This window comes from Pongo abelii, chromosome 17 (assembly GCF_028885655.2).
Source record: "Pongo abelii isolate AG06213 chromosome 17, NHGRI_mPonAbe1-v2.0_pri, whole genome shotgun sequence".
Taxonomy (NCBI): Eukaryota; Metazoa; Chordata; class Mammalia; order Primates; family Hominidae; genus Pongo; species Pongo abelii.
The window spans coordinates 45,851,926-45,862,146 of record NC_072002.2 but is presented as its reverse complement, the minus strand read 5'-3'; positions in this window follow the sequence as shown (position 1 = coordinate 45,862,146).

Below are 10,221 nucleotides of genomic sequence, written 5' to 3'. Positions count from 1 at the left end.
ACAGGGGGAGGAAGTGACTTTGGGATCGTGGAAGGTGTCTGTGAAGAGGTGAGATTGAAGCTTGATCATCAAGGAGAAATACAATCTACAGAGAAAAAAGGAGCAGTGTGTGGAATTCCTCTCCCATACAAGTCGGAAAGCATTTGAGAGCTTCAAGTTGATGGGGTTGGAAGAAGAAATTAATGGCGTGAGTGCTGTGGAACCAGGAATGGAGGAAAATCCAGAACCTAGGAGTAGTAACCAAGCATAGAATCTGACGAAGCATCAATCAGTGTTAATGGGCTAGGGTGAGAGGGTCGGACCAAGAGTAAGGCAGTGGGATAGTCATGGAAACAATGGAACAAGCAGGTCAGGAGGGGTAGGAGCAGTTCTAGAGCCTGGGATCTGATGGAGTCTGGGCCCTAGAGACATCTGAATGCTGTGCTTCTTCAGTTTTCCACATGCATAAAAATAATTTCTATATAGATAAAATTATATATATTATATATACACACATATTTATTTTGTGTGTGTGTGTGTGTGTGTGTGTGTGTGTGTGTATTAGCATTTTGGGATAAATGGAAGAGATTGCTCCATTTGGAGATAATGAGCCCAGGGAATCCAGCTTCCCCAGGCCTCATTTGGCAACTCCAAGGGCAGAAGGGACCATTCCTGTAAACCATTTATTACACCTAGTTTGGGAATTTCAGCATAACACACTGAGGCCTAGTTAAGAGTGTTTGGCTATGATATTTGTTATTGCTATCATAGATGTTATTGGACTCTTGGAGCCTCTTCAGAGAAGGAAGGATGAGGGAGTGTCTCTGAGCACTGAGTTTACAGGACAAGACAATCTGTTTTACAAGACATAGAAACCAGAATGAGTGCAGGTGCAAAAGTGGAAGAACACTAGGCATGGCCTGAGAACAAGGAGTAGAGCAGGGCCTACTGTGTGGATTAGATGAACCTAATGAGATGAGCCAGAGACACCATTTGGAGTCAGACTGTGGAGGATCTTTAGTGCTCTCCCGAGAAGTTTGAGTTTTCTCTGTAAGTAAAAACATAAACCTATCTGGTAATTCAGGGCTATTACCCGTGGAGCACTCTATCTCATGAGGTGGGGTGCCCCATTTCCACTAGGGTACCCAAGTAGAAGCTCGCTGACCTCAAGCAGGAGTACTTGGGATGGGGATCGGCAGTGAGTCAGAGTTGGAAATTCATGACCTTCAAAGTCCTTTCCACTAACGAGTCTATATAAAGGGGTTATTGAGAGTTCTGAGAGTGCTGGGTTATTGACAGAACAAAAATTAAAAGAGGTTATTGAGAGTTCTGGGTAATTGACAGAACAACAGGATGGAAACTGGAGAGACTGAGCCTGGAAGAATCTGGAGGAGAAAAATATACAGGCTAAGTGGCCATTTAGGACACTAATATAGTTGTGTAATAAATAGGGTCCAGCCTGTGGGTCAAGGTTATCTGCACCCCCTGCCCTTCTGGAGTTATTGCAGATTCTCGAGGCTACATGCACACTTGTATTTTCTCAACGAAATGTTATTAAAAAGACCTCTATTATGTGAAGGTCTGAATATATTTTATCATACTTTTAAAAGATATATTGCACTATAATTTACATATGGTAAAATTCTTTTTTAGGTGTACAGTTATATGAATTTTGACAAATGTATGTCAGTCATGTAATTAACAACAGAATCAAGAGTTGTAATATTTCCATCCAAAAAGTTTTCTCACACCATTTTGTAGTGAATTTCCTCCTTCCTCCCAGCCCCCAGCAACCACTGATTTGTTTTCTGTGGCTATAGTTTTGCCTGTTCCACAATGTCATACCCATTGAGTCCTGCAGTAAATAGCTTTGTCAGTGTGGCTTCTTGAAGTTGGCATAATTCCTTTTAACAGTCCTCTATGTTGTTGCATGTTTTTATTAATTTTTTCTTTAATTTACTAGTAGTATTCAATGGAGTAGATACATTACAATTTATCAGTTTGCCACTTAGCAGACATTTCAGTTGTTTCCAGTTTTTGGTGATTGTCTCATACATTTTCAAATGTAAAAAACAATGTTCTTGCAAAGATGGAGAATATACCTAATAACGATAGGTAGTATTTATGAAATGGAATGACTTGCCCAAGAACTTAGAAACTGTGATGTGAGAGATACACTAAGAAATCAGCGTGTCATGAGAAAAGCAGAGCCATGCCACATCAACTCAGTCGGGGCTCTTAACCCGGGCTCCACAGATCCTTGATGTCTGTGAGCAGAATTCAGGAAACCTGTGATTACTGGATGAGAAAAAAAATTACATCTTTATACAAACCTCTGATTGCAATTTAGCATTTTCTTAAATTATGAATGTAGATAATAAGCCAGAGTAGTTATGAGCAGTAACTGTGACTTTGTCACCAATAGAAATCACAGATACACTCCTATCACATATAGTTGATGGATTTGAAATATTCTTTATGCTCATCACTACTTTAAAATTATGACACCCAGGGCTAGATTTTGTAACTAATAAAGATGCACATATATTACTATATGACAATTTTAAAAATATTTTAATAATGGCATTTCAACACATTTGGTTTCCTTTGTCATCCTCTGTATTTAATTTTATGCACAATAAGGTGAAGAACCTGGACACACAGACAGACAGAATAACCTCCCCCAGGCCATCAAGGCTTGGCTGTAATCGAATGGAATCTACGAGCACATGTAAAGAAAATGGCAGTCATCCCTGGAATTTGTTAGCAGTGGAAGGAAATAAAAAAGGAAGTTGCAGTGTGTTGGCTTTTTGGACTGAAGATTTATAGTCTTATGGGCAGGACTTTTGCTGGAGCAGGAAACACTGCTGCAAAGACTTCCTCCACAGATATGCCAGAGAGAGAATATATTAGTCATTCTGGCCTGTGTGGCTGCAGGATTTCTTATGGAATATTACGACATTGAGATTCTTACATATGCTTTAGCATTTGTTAGCTTGGTTAGTGAGTCTGTTTCTGAGATTTCTAATGAAACTGTGATTCTGAGCCTCCCCAGTGGACTTTGGGCATTGGCCAGCCTGAATGAATTGGTAAATTCATCCAGGTAGCCCTGGAGAGAGAGATAGCTGGCCTCCACTTGGAGACACTGACCTCAGAAAGCACCTCTCCTGCAATGTCAACAATAGTAATCTGGGTGGGGGTAGTGCCACTGGTTATAGAAGGAAGGGATGGATGCAACAGACAGTGTTGAGCAAGGACTAATAGCAGAGAGACAGGGTGTTGAGGAAGGTGAAAGTCAGAATGATTCTCTAGTTTAGGACCCAAGAGGATTAGAGAGGGTCTCCCTGACAGAGACCTAAGGTAGTGAATCAAAGTAACATCCAAGTAAACTGAAGATTTCATTTATGACAAGGAAAGTCATTGACTATTTAAAGGCAGAGGCTTAGGAGACAAGCAAGTTTAACTTTAATTCGATGTCCCTGCAACAAACACATGCTTTCCTCAAACAAGGCCTTTGGTGTCCTGGAAGAGACGGTCTTAGACAAATGGATCACGAGAATGGAACCATAGAGGAATGCTTAGGTTGATCTGCTTCATCCCTCAGAGATGGAGAACTATGACTGATTTTTCCATTTGGCGGGATCCTGAGACCTGAGTGAACAAAAGGGATTGACCTACAAGTCAGGCTCCATCGCCTTTATCCTCGCAGGTGCAAACTCCTCCCTCTTCCCTGACTTCTCAGGCTTTCTGCTCTCTTGTGCTCACTTAGACTCCTCCGCCCAATCCTTCCACTGAGTACCAGACAACTTCAAACCCACTGTGGCCAAATTCGCCAGTACCCTCAATCAGTGCCCTAAGTGCTCTCTGCACTTTGTCTTAGTTGGGATCTGGGTTCTCCTAGCAAGTGCACTTCTCTTGAGCTTTCTTCAGTGGTACCAGTTCCCACATCTGATCAAGAGATCCCGGAGCCCTCAGCACTCCTATTTGGGGTTCGCTTATCTTCCCTACCAGCCTGTGTCCCGTGCTCAGTCGTTTCTCTCACCTGGTGCCCTAGATGCCTTCTGTCCTTAATCTTCCCCACCCTCTGACTGAAGAACATCCACGTGAGGAGGCAATGTGCTAAGCTTGCTTAAGGGAAAAGCAACAACGTGGTCTCGCTCATGCCCTCAAAACATTCATTTAATTCATGTATAACCCTTATTACAGCTTGATAATTCTTACATTCATATGCATACTGTATTTACTCCTTGTTGCATTTTCTACATATTTTTAAAGACTTGCATTAAACATTCATCCTTCATTTCTTTCATGAACCATTCCTTGACCCTTCTTTTGCTTTCGTCTCCCATTCAGAAGAAAGTTCATTGTTTCTTCTGGGTTACCCCCATCTTTCATTCTTCCAGACTATTGTTCCTATTTTGACATTGATTTTAATTTATTTGTCTTTTTCTAAGATTATCTATTATCTACTCTCTATTGTCCTTTCTCCTTCTTTCTCCCTACCTTTTCTAGGTCTCTGTGCCTGAAAACTAATTCACGCCATGCAAGGCAACATGTCCTTCCCAATCTTTCTACAGCCTTTGACTAGGATTCTGCCTCTCTTACTTCCATCACTGCTAATGATTAATCTACTGTGCCACTTCTACTTTCTCATCATGAACAGCAGTGATGGCAGTCTAGTTTCCCACCCCTTCTTCTTACAGGGCTTTTTTCTACTTCAAGGGTGTTGGTATTCTTATCATCACCAGTTACAAAAGCATTTTGGTCAGGCTTACATCTTGATCAGTTTCATGCAGAGCTGCTCTTCACCTCTAAGTAGGGCCATGAGGCTCTGGTCTTTCTGTCCCAGCCTCACAATCTGAATCCCTCAACTCTCTTAGCATCGCAGTAGTGCCTCAAGCTCAACATGCCTAAATCTGAACACTGCATTTCTTCGTTCCCTTCTCCCCTTGCCCCATCATTCTTTCCCTAAGTGAAATCCCTATTCTCCTGGCTAGTCAAGGATAGAACCTCAAGAGTTAATGCTTAAATTCTGCCTCCCTTAACATCAGACTTCAAAAAGTAATACCAACTCTATTTCCAAAATATTTCCCCCATCTCTTACTTTCTGTTTCCACAACTGCCAACTGAATTCAAACCTTCCCTGTTAATCATATGGCCTTTTGCAATTATGTCCTAGCTGATCTCCTTACTGCTAATCTATTTTCCATATAATCTTTCCTATAAGCTACTGCCAAATTAATCTTCTTAATGCATACCTCTGATTACATCACATCTCTCTACAAAAGCTTTTCTACACTCCTCATGGCCAGCCAAATAAAGTCAAATGCCCTTAGTCTGACATTCAGAGATGGTCATGCATGGGTTTTTTGCTCCGGCCATTCAAAAACCAGTTGAATTCTGGGCAGAGCCTGTGACAGGCCAGCCCAGGGCCTTTACCCCTTTCTCATCCATTCTCCCTCACACTTCTAATTGTCTGAAGGAGCCAGCATAGTGGAGTGTTGCTGAAGGCAGTGGTTACAGAGAGAAAAGGCCAGATAAGAGATAGTTATGGGAGTAGGAATAAGAGATTCTGGTGACATCAGAAATGGAAAGTGAGAAGAGCCAAAAATGTCTGGAAGGATGTTTAGATAGTAAAGCCATTAGCTTATATGATTAAAAATATGAAAGAAAATGAATCTGTTTTTGGACATGTTGAGATAAAAAGGTTGATATGTAGGCATCCATGCCTAGAGGACAATTGGAAGTGACAGCCTAGGAGATGGAGCTTAGAGGAAATCAGGTTGGAGATGGATATTCAGCATGTGAGTTCAAGTATAGCATTTGGAGGTCACCACTAGACTAAATTTTTATTTTATATTATTTTATTTTATTTTATGGATAGAGTCTTGCTCTATTGCCCAGGATGGAGTGTAGTGGCATGACTATAGCTCACTGCACTCAAACTCCTGAGCTCAAGTGAGGCTTGTGCCACAACACCCAGCTAATTTATTTACTCACTTTTGTAGAGATAAGGGTCTCACTATGTTCCCCAGATTGGTCTTGAACTCCTGGTCTCAAGTGATCTTCCCATCTTGGCCTCCCAAAGCACTAGGATTACAGGCATAAATACCAGCCCTGGCCCCAAAAGCCTTTAACAACAAGAAGTCCAAGGATAGAGCGCTGGGGTAAACCAACCTTTGGCCAGTGATAAAAGCAAGAGAAACCTCAAGTAGAGGTTTCTCCAGGCAGAAGTTAACTCTGCTATGCAGTGCTTTGTACCTCTGTTGAAGATTTATGCCATTCCATCAGAGTTGTTTGTGTTCACAATTTCTCTTTCTTGGGCAATGCCTTCTTACTTTTTGTATCCCCAGTCCTAGTGCAGGGCCTAGCATGCAGGAGATGCCCAGTAAATGCTTGCTGAATGATTCAATAAATGAATGGAGTCAGCTGCAGTCGCAGCTGGGTCTTGCTTTCTCTCTTAGTGAACCAACACTCGCATTGCCCTCTATCCTATTTCTGGCATTCCTGATTCCAGCTCAACAATCCAGCTGCCATTTTTCCATGTTCTTGATTGCGTGTGCCCAACTGAGCCAGACTGCTTCTGAGCCCCAGTGCTCCTTGTTCCATCCACTGATCATGTCCTTCTTTTCCCACCTGCATTTGTTCATTTTCACTGGGCTGATAAAGACATACCTGAGACTGGGTAATTTGTAAAGTAAAAGAGGTTTAATGGACTCACATTTCCATATGGCTGGGGAGGCCTCATAATCATGGCAGAAGGCAAAAGGCACATCTAACATGGCAGCAGGCAAGAGAGAATGAGAGCCAAGGGAAAGGGGAAAACTCTTATAAAACCAGAAGATCTCATGAGACTTAGTCACTGCCGCGAGAACAGTATGAGGGAAACCAACCTCATGATTCACTATATCCTACTGGGTCCCTCCTACAACATGTGGGAATTAGGGGAGCTAAATTTCAAGATGAGATTTGGGTGGGGACACAGCCAAGCCATATCACCGCCCACACGCCTGTGCCCACCTTCCATTGCCACCCATCCTTTTCCCTGGGCTTCTATATTTGTCTGAGGATTATTTCTTCATCTTTAATTTCAGACTCAAATGTAAAGCTTCCTTCGGATGGTTTATCAGGATGAACAGAAGCCTTTCCCCCTGACATTTAAAAGCCTCTAAAATGTACATTCTAGAAGACAAATTCCCCCTAACTTACATAGCCTAGAACAGATTGGGAAATGAACAAACTTCCTTATTCTGAGTTTTTAGATAAATCTTTTGTGTCCATAGGGTCAGATGAGCAACTTTTCCTCCTATCTAATCACACATGCTACCTCAGTGGATCTCCACATATGGGCCCTACACCGAGAGTATCACCATTCCCCAGGGAACTTGTTAGAAATGTAAATTCTAGGGCCCCAGTCCAGAAACACTCAATCTGAAACTCTGGGGGTGGGACCTGGCAATCTGTGTTTTAACAAGCCCTCCAGATGATTCTGATGCCAAAGTTTGAAAGCCATTGTCTTAGATGCAACTAATAACCAGGAGTGAGGTTGGGCCATGGAATCTAGAGTCTGGTGTCTTTAAAAGCTTTGCCACCTCCTAGCTGGGTAACTTTGGCCTAGTCACTTAACCTCTGTGGACTTTAGTTTTCTTTCCTCTAGGAGATAAAGTTTTTGGGTCAGTTGATCTCAAATTGTAGTCATTTTATTCTATGGCTTTGTGAACACCTGTAAAGATAGCAATGGCAAATTCCTATTTCGTTAACAGGGCAAACCTTCAGGGATGGCTAGGCACATTAAAAGGGCTAAGCTGACTGGGGACCAGGTGCATGGCTACCTCTGGTTTCCTCTGACTTTGCTCAGAAACAAATCCATCTGGCCAGATGTTGGACACCTGGCCTCCGTTAATCAGATGCTAAAGTTCTGTGTTGAGAGAGGCAAAGCAAATGATCTGTGACATGTGGGTTCTACTGAATCAGGCTCTCTTTAATCTGCACAGAAAGGTCTGTTTGCAGACAGCACTAGCTTAGGAAGGCTGGTGCAAAAGCAATGATCAACACAGGTTTCCACAGGCAGATGAGTTACCCAGATAGTGACTTGGTGTTGCCGTGTCATAGTCACTTATAAATTCAGTAGAGGAGCTTGTTCATTGTGCTCTCAATTCAAAGAATTTAAACTATAAGGTCACTCTGAAAATGAGTGCTGATTCTTCCAGAGAAGTAAACCATGTCATTAGCTGCTTGTGCAGTCAATACAATTCCTTTGGAACACAATTCAGCTTCTGTTCTTTCAATGCATATTCATGCCAACACTATAATTCTTCAGTTGGGATAAATGTTTGCACAAGAAAACAAAATTAATTTATCCATAGTTTTATCTGAGTCATGTATAACCTCATTTGGCCTTGTCTCCACTGCTTGGTTCTGAGAACTGCTCCAAAGTCATCCTGAAGATCAAGTGTGCTTGCTGCTGATTGGGGTTAGCAGTTTTCCTAATAGCACAGTTGCAGTCAGCCCACTGCGTTTGCAATCTCTTACCTCCATCCCTGTGGTGCCATGGGGCTGAAGCCAGTTCCTGAGATGGGTAAGCTGCCCACCATGCATTATGCACATCCCCTAGAGTCCTTCCTTCACTGCTCACCTCTGCCTGGAGACCTCAAAGGCGATAGACACAGCATTTGTACTTGGAGCTCCATATGGTAATTCATTGCCGAGTTTTTAAGAAGTTTACATGAGTGAGTAAGTGGAACATGTCTGTGCATATTTGATTTTTGAAATCTCTGTCTTATCAGCGTCAGCTGAGGGAACATTGATTTAAAAACTCAGCTGGGACTTCTGTGGACAGGGGATAGTTTGAATTTTTGGTGTCAACAGTTTTTTGAGCCTTCTAAACATCTCCCCACTTTCTTCTACTAGAGCCATACACAGATCTGTCCACACCCACCATGGCTGTAAGTGAAGGCTGCTAGGCAAAGAAATGATATTTGACTTCAGAGGCAAAGTAATGTAAGAGGAATAGTATGGGCTTTGGATTTTCAGAAAATCTTGGTCTGAGTCTGACTTTGCCTGAGTTTGCTTTGTACTAGATTGTTTACTTGTGTTTTCTTACACAACCGAGGCTTAGTGTCCTTATCTGTTAAATAGTGACAAGAATAGCATCTGCCTGTTAGGGAGGATTGAATTCAATAGTGGATAAGAAGCACAACACAGTTTATGGGCCATAGTAATTCATGAATACTGGTCTCATCAGGTAGAGGTGGAAATGGGGTTGGCAGACCTGCCCTAATTTTTATTTGAGCACTTTAATCTTTGGCTATGTTTGTTGTTCGACAGAGAAAGTTGCAAGCCCACGGCTGTCTGGATCCATGTTCCACCCTTTTGATAGCAATCACTTTATCACGACTCATTTTAAGACCCATTTCATTTTTGCTCTGAATGCAAATACAGTGTTAACAATATAATATGTAAATCCATCGGAATTTGGATATTTATTAACTTGATAGTTGCCTCATGGTTTATAAGCATGTAGAAACGTAAGGAGTTAGTATGGCATTTAAATGATGCCCCCATTTATTTTAGTGGGACACACTATGCTAAATGGCTGTTGCACCAAGTAGTTTGTGAAAATAAAGGCAGTGAATTGGGTCAAGGAAAGAGAGTTTTGTTGTGTCTGTTAATACTATGAAATACGAAACTTGGTCCCCACCTTTCCTAACTATGCAAGGATAGGGCTCTGAATAATCCTCACTGGGGGCTGGGCGCGGTGGCTCACGCCTGTAATCCCAGCACTTTGGGAGGCCAAGGCGGGTGGATCACAAGATCAGGAGATCGAGACCATCCTGGCTACCATGGTGGAACCCCATCTCCACTAAAAATACAAAAAACTAGCCAGGCGTGGTGGCGGGTGCCTGTAGTCCCAGCTACTAGGGAGGCTGAGGCAGGAGAATGGCGTGAACCCGGGAGGTGGAGCTTGCAGTGAGCCGAGATTGCGCCACTGCACTCCAGCCTGGGAGACAGCGAGACTCCATCTCAAAAAAAAAAAAAAAAATCCTCACTGGGGAGAGAGAAGGATTGGAGCTGAGCCTTATTGTTTATTATAAACTGAAATAGAACTGTTTAAGTCATATTTATAGATTGTGTATGATTTCGGCTTCCGGCAAATTGGTCAAGAGTGACTGTTGCATCAGTTGCCTTTAAACTTTTCCCTAAGCCTTGAACTTCTGCAAATTCAGAAGCTAATTTTTGGCA